At 42.5% G+C, this 15,969-nt stretch overlaps 1 long non-coding RNA gene across 1 annotated transcript in view; it reads right to left on the bottom strand.

Moving 5' to 3' along the window:
- Positions 1-11,326, bottom strand: part of LOC120516796 — a 79,358-nt gene extending 68,032 nt beyond the window's left edge. Inside the window, exon 1 of the long non-coding RNA XR_005630916.1 lies at positions 10,654-11,326. This is a non-coding gene — a long non-coding RNA (uncharacterized LOC120516796). The remainder of the gene's footprint in view (positions 1-10,653) is intronic.
- Between the last annotated feature and the right edge of the window lie 4,643 nt (positions 11,327-15,969).

Genomic DNA, 15,969 nt, shown 5'->3' with positions numbered 1-15,969 from the left:
ATTTATTTATTTATACATAAATGTTTTGTCATTGCTCTCTCTCTCTCAGGGGTGGGGATCGATCTGTTCTTAACTCAATTTTTGTTTTTGTAAAAACTTGATTGCTTTGTATGGATTGTAATAAAATTAATAAAAATAAAAAAATATATATATATTTTCACCAAGCTGCTTGGCAATTGCCCTGTAGCCCTTTCCAGCCTTGTGGAGGTCCACAATTTTGTCTCTTTGGTGTCTTTTGACAGCTCTGTGGTCTTGCGCATGGTAGTAGTTGGAGTCTGACTGACTGTGGGGTGGACAGGTGTTTTTAAAGAGCTCAGACAGGTGCTACTAATTAAGATGACTAAGTGGAGCAGAGGTGGGCTTCTTAAAGGCAGAGTAACAGGTCTTTGAGAGCCAAAATTCTTGCCGATTGCCAGGTGTTCAAATACTTATGTGCAGCAGTGCAATACAAATAAATTCTGTACAAATCATAAAAAAAAAAAAAATGTCATAAAAGAGAAGGGTCAGCTTGCTTCCCAACCAAATGGAAGCATGTCTTTATAATGGAAGGATTGATGGAGACCACCTGCCGGACAGGTGGCAGCAACTCTCTGGTGGGTCTACCATATACACTCCAGCAGGGCTTCATGAGAACTGCAGTTTCATTAGGCAGCCCTGCTGGGTCTCATAGGAGCCACCAGAGGGAGCTGTGGGGAGGAGGTTTTCACCTGTTAGGGAGATTCCACCAGACATGGAAGATCCTCCTGGATGAAACCTGGCAGTACCGGAAGAACTCCCAGGTCTGGTATATAGGAAGCCACTCCTGCTCCCTTCAGTTCAGTCAGAGTCAGGTGGATGAGGACAAAGACCACTGAAGAGGACTGGAAGAGAGGGAAGGGACAGAGAGAAGGAAGAAGATTTTCTGTAATTGTATTTTTGCAATGTTCAGAAAAGCCTGTGAGAAGTATTTGAACACAATCAATTATTTGTTTAATACACCTGGGACTTGCAATGTTGTGGTTGTGTTGGGTTGCTGCAACGCCCCCTACTGGTCACAATATATAATATGCAAACTTAACCCACTCACTCATCAAACACAAGAAATTCACTATTTCCTCTTTAGGTAAAAAGCTGCAATACGGCAAGATGTCAAAGACTGTAGGTATCCACTAAGAACGGGCATTTTGATATATCAATATTTTGGGATAACCACCCAGCCCCCACATATACACAAACACACGTACACACAACAGAAAAAAATAAATACCCCAAAATATCAAACGAACACTTTAATTTGGTGATGTTATCAAAAAAAAAAAAAAGAAAATTAGCTGCCCCACGTATTTTTTTTATTTGTCATTATTTGTCGGTAGTAATGCTGCATTGAGAAGGGTATTCTTAGGCATGTCCTTTTTCTGCCTCAGCAGAGGAATGGGGCTTGCAGATCAGGCAAATGAACACCACAAGTAGGAGAGCGCCACTGACCATCTGTAGTGGGGACCATACAGAGAAATGGGGCAGCTAGTGAGTGAAGAAGGGGCAGCTGCCCTCAACAGGAAAACAAGACGACGTGGTGAGCTATGTAGATAAAAAGAGATGTGAAGTGGATGGCAGAAAGTTAGGCAAAGCACAAAGGAGATGTGGTTAGCAAGTGGCCTCCTTGGGTATACACAGTACTCCTTATTCTGTCCTCACAATGCAGTATAATATACAATTAAATTCCAGCTGGACTGGACTGTTGACAGCTCTTCTACACATAAACTTTAAAGCATGTTTTGGTGGTAAAATACATGCAATATTGCAGAGAACTGGGTGTCCTATTCAAGGTGAGACCCTGATGTGCCACTAGGCTCCGGTTCGAAAAGCAGACACAGGGAAGTGCTGCTGTGTTGTTCCAGTCCATTTGAGCCAGGAGTGAGGACATGCCTTGGTCAGTTTAAAAGCTTGCTCAGCCAAGTAAAGGCCCCCCCCGATGGACAGTACATAATCCAGGTGGACACTGTACATAATTCAAAATACTATTTCTTTTCTGTTCAGTGCTTAAAACTTTAAAATTATTACTTAGGCCATGTAAATGTTCAGCCAATGCTGTTTGTAAAAAGTTAAACTAAACCACAATTCAGTATATTCTGCTTTTGATCTAACTCTCCAAAACTTTGAAACAGTACAAGATTTAGGATAAATGCGCTCCATTCAAGTCGGACTGAAGCTGTCATTCTAACAGGAAGTGCTACAGGGCCAAACGATATTTATACCCAAAAGTTCCATTATTCCTACTAAATAATTACCTTTTTGAATTCAAAAGAATACAGTTTCCTCTAAAATGTGTTTTGCAATGAACATCAACAAAACCCAAGCAAGAACTGATTGACAACAGGGCGTCACGTCCCCGGGTCTGCGTGGGTTTCCTCCCACAGTCCAAAGACATGCAGGTTAGGTGCATTGGTGATCCTAAATTGTCCCTAGTGTGTGTGTGTGTGTGTGTGTGTGTGCCCTACGGTGGGCTGGCGCCCTGCCCGGTGTTTGTTCCTGCCTTGTGCCCTGTGCTGGCTGGGATTGGCTCCAGCAGCCCCCCTGTGACTGTGTTAGGATATAGCGGGTTGGCTAATGACTGACTGATTGACAGCAGGAATGTTTTACTTGTGTGTAATTCTATGTAGCATGTTCAAGACTAAGAAGCTCCAAGTGAGCTAATGGTATTAGCTCCGGGCGGGGAAAAAGAAACAAATGTTATCTACAAAAAAAAAAAAAAAAGTACTGAGTTACTTACACAGAATTTCTGACACCTCCAATTAACCTTTGGCACTGTAACAGAAGACCATTTTCCCAGGTGAAGCTTGGTAACATAGCTTGGTAACCGTGACCCTGTGTTAGGATATAGCGGGTTGGACAGTGACTGACTGACTGACCCACCTTGGAAACAGAAGAAAAGCTCGTCGGTCTAATGTCTCGACATACCACAGCAGAATGGGAAAACGGCCCGAGATTGCTATCCTGGTAAGCACTTGTGCAGCTCCGGCTCTGTCAGGCAGCACAGTATTGGCTGTCACGATACTTTGGAAATGTGAAACTGTGCTGGAAAGTCAGAACGGAGTTGTGCAATCTGTCATGCACTCTGACATCCTCAGGCAACAAGGTAGTCGCCAAGTCTGACATCCCCAAACTAGAACAGGTCCTGGAGGACCACCGTGGCTGCAGGTTTTCATTCGAACCCTTTTCTTAATGAGTGACCTGTTTTTGCTGCTAATTAACTTCTTTTGAATTAATTTTAATTGACTTGCTCTAATTAATTGTTTCTTTTTCCTTAATTAGCAGCCAAACAATAATGAGATACAAAATGAGCCAAAACAACTGGTGTCCATCATACAATATCTGAAAATAAAGAACGATGAAGGTCTCAGGAATGTTGGTCTGCTCAGGTCCCCAAAACATTTTAACAGTGCTGCTCTTAGAAAGTGAAAAATCAACAATTTAGGAAATGTCTGCTATTACACAATAAAAGAGCAACAAGTCATGGAATTAAAGAACGAGTTTAATTAATGACAAGAATCGGCACCTCTAAAACACAGCAAGTGTTTTAGGATATTTGAAAGTCCACAGTCTGAGAATACTGTAGATGGATTTTCTGAATTTATCACCAAGGGCTGGGATCGTCCTAAGTGAGCACACATCTCATTATGCATTTCCAATTTTGTAGCCACATAAACCTCAAACTGACTGTTTTCTGGTCAGGAGAGGAACGCCTTTTACCAGCAGTGAGCTCATGGCAGGAACGGGCCTGAGACACAGCACATGTACACACAAGTCTCTATCACTATACCTGTAGGGCCTGCCCTTTCAGTCCTACCTCATTTTCATATACGGCACATTAACCAAAGTAAGGAACAGGAAACAACAAGCCAATCCCAAAAAATAAACAGACATCTTGTATTAGGTTTTAAAGCAGTTAATATGCTGACCTTCAGGTTATTAAATGACTCTGCTAGCAGAAGTGGAGACAGAACCGGTTACAGAGTGTCTAATATAACCTTCAAACCTCCACCACACGTCCTTTACAGATTTAGTTTAAACAAAAAAAATGCCAGCCAAAAAAAAAAAAAAAAAAAAGAGGTCTGCTGTATTTCCATTCTTTATCTGATAGTTTACGCGGGAGTGGCTTTAAGTTGTGGAAGGAAAGCATTTCTATGCAAATCTCCTTGCAACCAGGAGCTCCCCTGGGGCACAAATTGGAGTACATAAGACCTTTCAACCTCATCTAAAGATAAAGCGCTGTGGTCATGCAGGTTTTGAATTAAACCACTACGAAAATAAGCTGATGAGGACCTTTAAGTTAATACCACACGACTAGTGAACCATACCTTCAGATCACTGATTAACCAAATGCTCTCCTGAGAGGTCAAGTAAATGTCTTACTGTATTTCTGACCAAACATAACAGGATAGCATTCAACAAATGAGTTCAAAACTAGTCAACATCCGAGTGTGTGTGTGTGTGTGTGTTGTGTTTTAATAATACATTTTATTTATATAGCGCCTTTCCCACGCTCAAGGCACTTCACAGAGTCTTAGACAAAAAAAAAAACAGCAGGGTATATGTAACATCGTCCGTTTCTTCTTAAAGGCCAGTCACAAATCAGGTGTGCAAAGCGTGGAAATCATTTCTCCTCCCTTTATAAAATATTCCCAGAAGCCTAAGGTACACTTGCTGCAGGACGCCAACACAAAACCAAATTTTACTGGCGCTAACTCAGCAGGGCAGCATGCCTACCTCACAGCAATTTGATCCCAGAAAGGTACTGCTGTAGGCTTTGCTTGAGTGAATTTCCTCCCACACCCAAGGACATGCCACAGGCAGACCAGCGACATTACAATGGTGCCAGGGTAAATGTGGATGTGTGTTCTGTGGGATGCCTTGGTGCTCTGCCCAGAATTGATCCCTGCCTTGCATTTCATGTTACTTGAATGGGTGGCGACTCTCTAGGAATTTATACTGAAAAGATTGAATTGGACTAACGATATGAGAATGTTCTGAGTCACGAGGTCAACAGCACTGGACGCAAGGCCAACCTATTCACACACACACACACACACTCGCTCTTCTATGTCTTGACATTCAGTTGGGGTGATCTGAAATTACCAGTTAATCTAAAGTGTACGTCAATTTAAACTTAGAAGGTACTCAGGCGGAAATCCATGCTGGCATGAGGGGAGTGTGTAAATGCCACACACATGGATGCAGGATTTGAACCAAGAGCAGTAGACACTGTGCCATCTGTACTAGAAGGACAGAGAGAGAGAGAGAGAGGGTGGTTGGGAGGGTGTGCCGATAACGTTTTGCTGCACCCACCACACGACAAACCCCGTGGATTGGGACCCGAGTGCAGCGGATGACACCTCCGCACCACACTGGAGGTGGCTGGAGTGCCAATCCTGAAACCATCACCCCACGTTTTCCCTGTTAAGTTGGAGGACCTCCTTGCAGGGCTGGAAACAGATGACGCTGACCAGAAAATAGATGGGATGCATCGGTATACGTACAAGTGAAACAATCGATACAAGCAAATAGGGAAGTCCGGTAAAAGCAGAAAGTGACTTGTGATTAGTAAAGTAAACGAAAAGCTGCAAGGCTAACTTGAGAAGGAAAACAACAACCCTATTCGAATTGGAGTTTTCACAAACACAACATTTACAACCCCGCTCTAGCCTTTTTATCAGATTACACAATTTGTGCAGCAATTTTCAGTCGCAGACTTCATTTATATAATCTTAGCGAGACAGAGGCGCTCCTGTGACCTTCAGTCATGCAGTCAGACGTACCCAGCACCTCAGTCCAACCAGTCTGCAACTCACACCAACTAAAACAAACTGGTTCGATTTTGTCCTTAAGTTGTAGGGCTGGGCTCTGTGGGCGCAGGAGCCGAGAATCAATGTGCATTCATGCAGAAGTACAAATCATATAATGCAGCTATGAAGAATAAGGAAGAGAACCTTGGCTCCAGCACAGCCCCCGTGACCCTGTGTTAGGATATAGCGGGTTGGACAGTGACTGACGGACTGACTGACTGACTGACCTTGGAAACAGAAGAAAAGCTCGTCGGTCTAATGTCTCGACATACCACAGCAGAATGGGAAAACGGCCCGAGATTGCTATCCTGGTAAGCACTTGTGCAGCTCCGGCTCTGTCAGGCAGCACGGTATTGGCTGTCACGATACTTTGGAAATGTGAAACTGTGCTGGAAAGTCAGAACGGAGTTGTGCAATCTGTCATGCACTCTGACATCCTCAGGCAACAAGGTAGTCGCCAAGTCTGACATCCCCAAACTAGAACAGGTCCTGGAGGACCACCGTGGCTGCAGGTTTTCATTCGAACCCTTTTCTTAATGAGTGACCTGTTTTTGCTGCTAATTAACTTCTTTTGAATTAATTTTAATTGACTTGCTCTAATTAATTGTTTCTTTTTCCTTAATTAGCAGCCAAACAATAATGAGATACAAAATGAGCCAAAACAACTGGTGTCCATCATACAATATCTGAAAACAAAGAACGATGAAGGTCTCAGGAATGTTGGTCTGCTCAGGTCCCCAAAACATTTTAACAGTGCTGCTCTTAGAACAGCGAAAGGCAACCTTTTTTCGAGTTGCGGCGCACTAAGTCCAAAAATTTTCTTTCGCGGCGCACTTGAGGGACTACACATAAATAAAGTCGTGACGAGAATAAACTATGTATGAATTTTTCTAGATAACGTTTAATTAAAACTACCGCAAATAAAAAGCGAGTGATAATCGTTGAGAATTAAATTACAAAGAACTATCGAATGCTTGCGTCACAACAAAATGTCTTTCACCACAAAGAACTGGAAAAGGTCACTGAGTTAACAAAGTTTACTGTGTTGATCAGCGGTGTCAGAGCGAAAATAAGGTTACTTTTTCCATAGTAATACTCAGACGATTCAGTGGTGAGAGCTGCAGCTACAGCAACACTCTCTCGTCGGCAAGAGACGAAATGTAACGTTTGTATTTTCTCGTTCTCTATTTGCTCCGCCTTCTTCTATCGTACAGTGAGCTTAGAGATCTTCTAACAACGAGACTTTTTAAGTCTCACGAGATGTTGTTTTTGACACCGCTGGTGTTGATATTATGATGAATGGTGAACAGCAAAAAATTTTACTTGCATTCAAAATAAATGCATTCGTTTATTCAACAATCTGATTAACCGTTATCTGTTTTTCCAACATAAAATATATTTTTTTAAACATTATCTTTTTAATCAACCAAAAGTTCAAAAACACTAGCAATTTTAAAGATTTTACAAAAGTTTTTGCGGCGCCCCTAGAAAATTCCACGGCACCGGTTGCCCGACAATGTCTTAGAAAGTGAAAAATCAACAATTTAGGAAATGTCTGCTATTGCACAATGAGAGCAGCAACAAGCCATGGAATTAAAGAACGGGTTTAATTAACGACAAGAATCGGCACCTCATTAAGCAGCTGGTTGGAGTGAAATTGGTTGGAGTTTGAGGCCCTGACTTAGTTGGTCTTCTGTTGGCTCCCTCACTTCACATTTCATTTCTGTTTGGGTGCCATTTAAAGAACAAAATGAAGCAATTCAGCGGAACAAATCTTAAAAAAGCAATTCAATTAAAATGAATTCACAAGAAGTTAATTAGAAGCAGCACAAACAGGGCACTCATTTAAAAAAAAAAGGTTTAGAATGAAAACCTGCAGCCACGGTGGTCCTCCAGGACTGGACTTGGCGACCCCTGAACTAGAATTCCTGTAATTTGACACTGGTCACTGGGAGTGAGCCCGGGACAGGGCACCAGCCCCTCACTGGGCCCACTCACACACATACACAATTATGTGTTATGTAAAGCCACCACATTGTAGGCAGCTATTATCAAAGGGGGCATATGACAAAGGAAAATGAAAAATTAAATTGTAATCACACAGTAAAGGCGACCAGGGCCACCCATCTTGAAGTTTTGCCAAGTGTGATATTACTGGTTAGAAGCCTGACTTCAAAACGACTTTGAGAATTATCAACTTTTATTAACAATGCTGACGAAGTACTGCAGTGAATAATAGGGAGGAAAAAAAAAAAAGCAGCAGTGTTAGATGACAGTCTTTAGAAGGCAGGCTGCCATCCATTCCTTTCACATCAAGATAAGAAGATAACAAAAGCAAGTTAATGGAAGACAAGTAGAGCTGGAGGTGCCGGAGACATGACAGCATTTGGCCAGTAGCAGCAGGGACAACTCTTGCCTTGTTACGGTACTAAGGTGCCAACCAAGAGGAGGAAAACTAATAGTAGGGCACATTCCCTCAACAACCCAAGATCTTTAAAAGAAAGAAAAAAAAATGCACCTCTAAAAAAGACAAGCGCTTTTAGCAAACCAAAGAAACACAAGACAAGAACAATTACAGAGTGCAAAAAAAAAAAACTAACTCAATGAACAAAAGAAAAACAGAGTGGACTCAGTGAGACGATCTGTAGACGGTTTGCCAAGAAGTGAACATGGGAGGCACTCGTCTGTTCCCTAAACGCACAGGACAATCCCTCCTCCTCCTCCTCCTCTAGCAATCTCTGCCATATTAACTCCCTTGAGTGGGCCTACTGATTATGAACCTCTTCAGGACAAGCAGGGGCCTGCCATTCAGGCCCACCTTTGAGCTACGCTTCTGGTCGGGTGACACGGCAGGGTCTCAAACGAAGTCCACGTGCCGCTGCGCAGCTTCTCATTCCAAAACAAGTGTTCAACTAAAAGCTGGTTACTGCAGCTAATGCAACTTGCCAGTGGAATACTGCAAATGGCTTCTTCTAGTTTTCCCACACATCAAGATAATCAACTTAGAAAAATCAGCAAAATGTTTTGTGGACTTGACTGGATTCGCAACACACTCGTGTCTTTTCCACTTTTTTCTTTCATTTCTTCATAAAGTTTCCTTCATGCAGAAACAAAGAAAAGTTAACTGCTCTCCTGTTTGCCGACATTTTATTTGATCCTCACCTAACAGGCCAACTCAGTGAGGAAAAATGATTTGATATATTTTATTAATCCCTGAGGGGAAATTGTCTTTTTCATTTGACATTTGCAGTTAAGGTGATCAGAATATTAGCAAATAAGTGAGTGGAAGGGGAATAAAATAAAAAAAAAAACGAATTGAGGTTGAATAAATGCATGTGCACTAAAGGTTATGACTGCAAAAAGTACCTTTCTCAAACTCATGGAGAAGTAAAACTTGCTCGGTTAGTAACTTCTGAAACTGCAGAGAAAAAGCAGGAACAGGCAATCGGACCAACTGATATGACAGATTTCGACAAAGAGTTACATTTATAAACAGACACTCAAAGCACGTTACACAAACAGTAGGGGAGCCACTTCAACCCTCACCAATCTGTAACAGTGCTGGTGAAGGGGCGAGCCAATAAGGGACAGAGGACCAGAATGGACAAGGTCATAGTGGCCAATTTAGCCAACACACTGGGGGTACGGCCTACTTTTTTGAAAGACTGCAACGGATCTTCTATGGCCACAGAGAGTCAGGACCTCAGTTTTATAGTATCTCATCCCAAGGACGGCGACATTTTTACAACACATTGGGATCCACACACAGATTGCAGGGTAAGCGCCCCCTGCAGGCCTCACCAACCCAAACTCTACCTAGACAATCTCCCATCCAAATACAGGATGGGCCCCAAATATACTCAGCTTCTGGTGGATTATCTGTTCTGATTGCTCTGCTTGTGCAAACAGCTGAAACAGAAATCCACGGCCCTGCAAGTTCTGTCTGAACTCCACGGTCAGAGGACTCTTGGGTGTCTTTGCACCCTTAGCACTAAGAGGACCTGAGCTCACCTGTCATCCAGTCTAGTACTGGTCTCTGCCATGTGCCCACTGCAACTAATAAAGGGACTTGCCGGATTGAACAAATTCAGAGTTTCATTATCAGGAACGAGCTAAAGTTTCAAGTCCTGCATGTTTAAAAACATCTCAAATAAAAGCAACAAATGATGCCTACATAAAGTGTTTGGAGCAAAAAACCAACAGAAACCTGAGCCTGAAAATATCAGATATTGAAACATTATTTAGAATATTAACTTATACAACACATCTTTAGTCGACTATTAAAACACTGTGTGAGATGGACTGAAGCCCAAGTTCTAATCTTGCAATGTTTACACGATAAAGAATCTCAAAAATGTATAGCTGGGAAAAGACAGGATGGCAGAAAAATGTTCATTCTGTTAATAAGAAAACCCAATAAAACCGTATTAACTTAGCCGCTTCGATGAAGGGCATCCCGTCCGAGTTTGGAGCAATTTGTGACATTACAGACTCCGGCTTACCTCGAACTTGCACTGGGGAAGATGTAGGAATGGCCGGGATGACAGAATATGCAAAATGATAGTAAAAAAACAATGCAAACGTTTTGATGGAGAAAAAGCTGGGGAAACAACACGTAATATCCCTCCTGTTGATTTTGACAACGAAGTTTTCTGCCTGCCCTAGCACTAACCGAGTTCACGGTTAACATAATCATTGGGGGTACCCAAATGAAGCTTTGTAAGTTGACATTAGGATGCACTTGGACTAAAAATAATCATAAAACTAGAAAGTAGCTTCTGTATTCTAGAGCTCTGTCCGCACTAAGTCTGTGTTTTACAGGATCACTTACCGGTCAAGACAACATTGTGTGACCTCTCCAGCCTGCGGGCGCAACGTCGTTTCCCTCTAAAGTTGACTTGTCAGGCGATGAGCGGATTGCAGAGATGATTGAAAACCGCAAACGAGAGGGCGCGCTGCCCGCTAACTCTCGCCATGTTCTTTGTCTTTTTCGCCCTCTTTGGCCGGTTTCCCTTTCCTTTTGCCTGGCGACTGAGGGCCCCGCGCAGCTTAGGCTCCTTTCGGCGAGCACCGGATCGGACTTGCACTGCGGAGGTGCACACTTCAAGAAACTCGTGCAGAAGCAAAAAAAAAAAATACATAAAAGAAGCAACGACAAAACAAGTAACTAAAGGGAGTAATCTTCATGTCGAGTTACGCGAATTGATTAAAAAAAATAAGCAAACACGAACAGAAGACACAGCTTCGCCTAAAAAACGACCGTACACCCACTTTGGAAGTTTTCCTTTTTTCTCAAAAAATGTTCTTTGAATTGGACCAGCCCCCCTCTGTCACGAGTACAGTGTAGCAACGACCAATGGCCAGCAGTCCTCGGTGCATCAATGGAAGGCGGGGAATTCCACCTACTATAACCAATCATGGCAACCCTAAAGATGCCAATCAGGCTTCAGGAGGCGGTTTTAAGCTAGCGCAATAACCAATCACAGTTCTTCTATTCACTGGAACATCACTAACCCCACCTCAAATGCTTACCGCTTGACCGAAGGAAGAGCAAGGATCGCTGCAGAGGTGTTCAAAATTGTACTTACTTTTAGATTCGATTGTTATTGTCATGAAAAGTCAAGCAAAATTACACCTTTTACTGGCTAACTAAGATGATTAAAATATGTAAGCTTTCGACGCAACTCAGGCCCTTTCTTCAGGCAAGACACTGCGAGAGAATAGTTAAGTTATTGTGCCAGTGTTGCGGGATGTTAAGCATAGGAAAGAATGCGAGCAATGACAGTAAGATGATGTATAAATAAATGCAAACAATATACTGTATATGAGTAGCAAAAGAATGGCTTAATGTACATACAGGTGCTGGTCATAATAAAATTAGAATATCATGACAAAGTTGATTTATTTCAGTAATTCCATTCAAAAAGTGAAACTTGTATATTAGATTCATTCATTACACACAGACTGATGTATTTCAAATGTTTATTTCTTTTAATTTTGATGATTATAACTGACAACTAATGAAAGTCCCAAATTCAGTAGATAGATAGATAGATAGATACTTTATTAATCCCAAGGGGAAATTCACATAATCCAGCAGCAGTATACTGATACAAAGAAACAATATTAAATTAAATAGTAATAAAAATGAAAAAAAAATGAAAATAAAATTAATGTTAGCATTTACTCCCCCGGGTGGAATTGAAGAGTCGCATAGTGTGGGGGAGGAACGATCTCCTCAGTCTGTCAGTGGAGCAGGACGGTGACAAAAGTCTGTCACTGAAGCTACTCCTCTGCCTGGAGATGACACTGTTAAGTGGATGCAGTGGATTATTCATGATAGACAGGAGTTTGCTTAATGCCCGTCGCTCTGCCACAGATGTTAAACTGTCCAACTTTAATCCTACAATAGAGCCTGCCTTCTTAACAAGTTTGTCCAGGCGTGAGGCGTCTTTCATCTTTATGCTGCCACCCCAGCACACCACCGCGTAGAAGAAGGCACTCGCCACAACCGTCTGGTAGAACATCTGCAGCATCTTACTGCAGATGTTGAAGGATGCCAACCTTCTCAGAAAGTATAGTCTGCTCTGACCTTTCTTACATAGAGCATCAGTATTGGCAGTCCAGTCCAATTTGTAATCCAGTATCTCGAAAAATTAGAATATCAATTAAGACCAATGCAAAAAAAGGATTTTTAGAAATGTTGGCAAAGCTGAAAGGTATGAACATGAAAAGTATGAGCATGTACAGCACTCAATATTTAGTTGGGGCTCCATTGGCCTGGATTACTGCACAAATGCGGCGTGGCATGGAGTCGATCAGTCTGTGGCACTGCTCAGGTGTTATGAGAGCCCATGTTGCTCTGATAGTGGCCTTCAGCTCTTCTGAATTGTTGGGTCTGGCGAATTGCATCTTCCTCTTCACAATACCCCATAGATTTTCTATGGGGTTAAGGTCAGGCGAGTTTGTTGGCCAATCAAGAACAGGGATACCATGGTCCTTAAACCAGGTACTGGTAGCTCTGGCACTGTGTGCAGGTGCCAGGTCCTGTTGGAAAATAAAATCTGCATCTCCATAAAGTTCGTTAGCAGCAAGAAGCATGAAGTGCTCTAAAAATTCCTGGTAGATGGCTGCGTTGACCTTGGACCTCAGAAAACACAATGGACCAACACCAGCAGATGACATGGCACCCCAAACCATCACTGACTGTGGAAACTTTACACTGGACCTCAAGCAACGTGGATTCTGTGCCTCTCCTCTCTTCCTCCAGTCTCTGGCACCTTGATTTCCAAAGGAAATGCAAAATTTACTTCCATCAGAGAACATAACTTTGGACCACTCAGCAGCAGTTTTGTCTTTAGCCCAGGCGAGACGCTTCTGACGCTGTCTTTTGTTTAAGAGTTGCTTGACACAAGGAATGCGACAGCTGAAACCCATGTCTTGCATACGTCTGTGCGTAGTGGTTCTTGAAGCACTGACTCCAGCTGCAGTCCACTCTTTGTGAATCTTCCCCACAGTTTTGAATGGGTTTTGTTTCACAATCCTCTCCAGGGTTCAGTTATCCCTATTGCTTGTACACTTTTTTCTACAACATCTTGTCCTTCCTTTGCCTCTCTATTAATGTGCTTGGACACAGAACTCTGTGAACAGCCAGCCTCTTTAGCAATGGCCTTTTGTGTCTTGCCCTCCTTGTGCAAGGTGTCAATGGTCGTCTTTTGGACAACTGTCAAGTCAGCAGTCTTCCCCATGATTGTGTAGCCTACAGAACTCGACTGAGAGACCATTTAAAGGCTTTTGCAGGTGTTTTGAGTTAATTAGCTGATTAGAGTGTGGCACCAGGTGTCTTCAATATTGAACCTTTTCACAATATTCTAATTTTCCGAGATACTGAATTTGGGACTTTCATTAGTTGTCAGTTATAATCATCAAAATTAAAAGAAATAAACATTTGAAATACATCAGTCTGTGTGTAATGAATGAACCTAATATACAAGTTTCACTTTTGAATGGAATTAATGAAATAAATCAACTTTGTCATGATATTCTAATTTTATGCCCAGCACCTGTAGTGCAAAACTGAACTGTTCAGATATAAACTGTAGATTTATCAAACAGCCATACTACATGCACTTCAGAACAGGTGAACACTTGAAGCTAAGCATGTTTGGTCCTGGCCAGTATATGGTTGGGAGACCAGCTAAGAAAAGCTCGAGTTGCTGCAGGAAGAGGTGTTTTGGCGAGGCTGGCAGGAGGTGCTTACACTGTGGTCTGAATGTGGATCCCAATGCCCCAGTGTAGTGATGGGGACACTATGATTTTAAAAGGTATGCTAAATGTATGGGGAGCATATTGGTAAAAAATGTGCCATTGCATCATCCAGGTGGATGCTACACATTACCAGTGGTTAAAGTAGCTCCCCACCCACTATTTAAAGCCCTTTGAGTAGTGAGAAAAGCTCTATATGAATGTAAAATATTATCATTAACAGTAGTGGGAGAAAATGCAGATGGCAGTACACATGAAAAATACAGTTAAATTAGACATAAACCAGCAGGTGGATAGAGTACAGGCTGGGTAAGATCAGGTTACCAAAACGCCAGTGACTGGGGGAAGAAGCTGTCCCTGAAGCAGGTGGAGCGTGTAGTGTGACTCCAGTACCATTTACCAGAAGGCAGAAGTGAAAACGGGGAATGAGTGGATGAGCAAACATCTGGTGGGATAGATGATATGAAGGTGTTGTAGGTCAGTCTTAATGATTTCCAACAGTCCTTTGGAGTAGCCTGTGATCCTGGCAAGTCAGGTTACCAAATCATACCATGACCATGATGCATCCAGTCAGTCAGGATGCATTCAATAGTGCAGCAGCAGAACCAGTAATTTTGGTTTCCACACCAAACGCTCTTTAGCCTCCATGGAAAAAAACACAGCCTTTGCTGTGCCTTTATGAGAATGCAGGTGATGTTAAAAGACCAGAAAAAGCAGTCAGTGATCTGAACACCCAGGAACCTGAAGCTGCTAATTGTCTTGACGGGGGAGCCGTTGATGTGGAGTGGAGCCGGACTGCTTTTGCTCCTCCTGAAGTTGACAATGGCCTACTCTGTTTTGTCAACGTTCAGGGAGAAGTTGTTGTTGTGGTACCATGCAGTCAGGTCTTTTACCTCCTTGTCACTGATGAGGCCAGTCCCAGTGGTATCATCCACAAACTCGATAATGCTGTTGCCCTCATGCTCTGTTATTCTGTCACAGGTGAAGAGACTGTACTATACAGCAGTGGGCTGAGGCTGCAGCCTTGCAGAACATCCATGTTGGTGAACCGTGTGGAGGAGTGTTTTGTTGCCAATACTCATTGACTGGAGCCCATTTGTAAGGAAGTCAAACAACCAGCCACAGATGGAGCTGCTCAGACCAGTACTGAGGAAACATTTCAAATATATGTAGACATACGCAGTCCAGCAGTGAAGTCCATTTATTTTTTAAATTATAAACCAATTAATGCAAGTTTTAAAGTAGCAGAGAGATGGTTCAGGGCACAACACATAAATTAACTCTGAACAGGACACCAGTACATCGCAATCACCCACACCTACTCATGCTGACCAGTTCAGAATGCATATTTATATTTTATAGCAAATATCATCCAAAGGGACTTACAAATATATGCATGGAGACAATAAGGCAGGTACAGAAACTGAAACTAGATCTATGTTCTGATATTAATTCACAAATTAAATAACAGCTGAAAAAATAACAAGAAATAAGGAATAACTTAACCATTAGGTCATTGGGGCATTACAGGCAAGTTTCCGTCATTCCTGTCTCTGTCCTGTGGCGCTTTCTGAAGCTGCTGAAAGACAATCCAGTCCACTCCTGGATGTTGCTGTCCCAACTCGTTCCCTGTCTGCCACTCTTCTGTTCTCCTGGCCCTGTAAGATGGGTTTTGTGAGGCTGGATGATCTAGTGATGTGCCCATGCCACTTGAGCTTCTTCTTCTTTACAATTATCAGTAAGTTAGACTTACTTTGTCAGTCCAACAATCAATGTCATTAGCAATTTGAAGGTTGTTGATGGTCCTGTCTGCAATGTTGACTGTTCCAAGATGGAAGATGATGAAGAGGGTGGGAGAGCGCAAGCAGCCCTGTCTGAGTCC

This window comes from Polypterus senegalus, chromosome 16 (assembly GCF_016835505.1).
Source record: "Polypterus senegalus isolate Bchr_013 chromosome 16, ASM1683550v1, whole genome shotgun sequence".
Lineage (NCBI taxonomy): Eukaryota > Metazoa > Chordata > Cladistia > Polypteriformes > Polypteridae > Polypterus > Polypterus senegalus.
The sequence above is the reverse complement of the archived record's forward strand: the minus strand, read 5'-3'. Positions and strand labels throughout refer to the sequence as shown.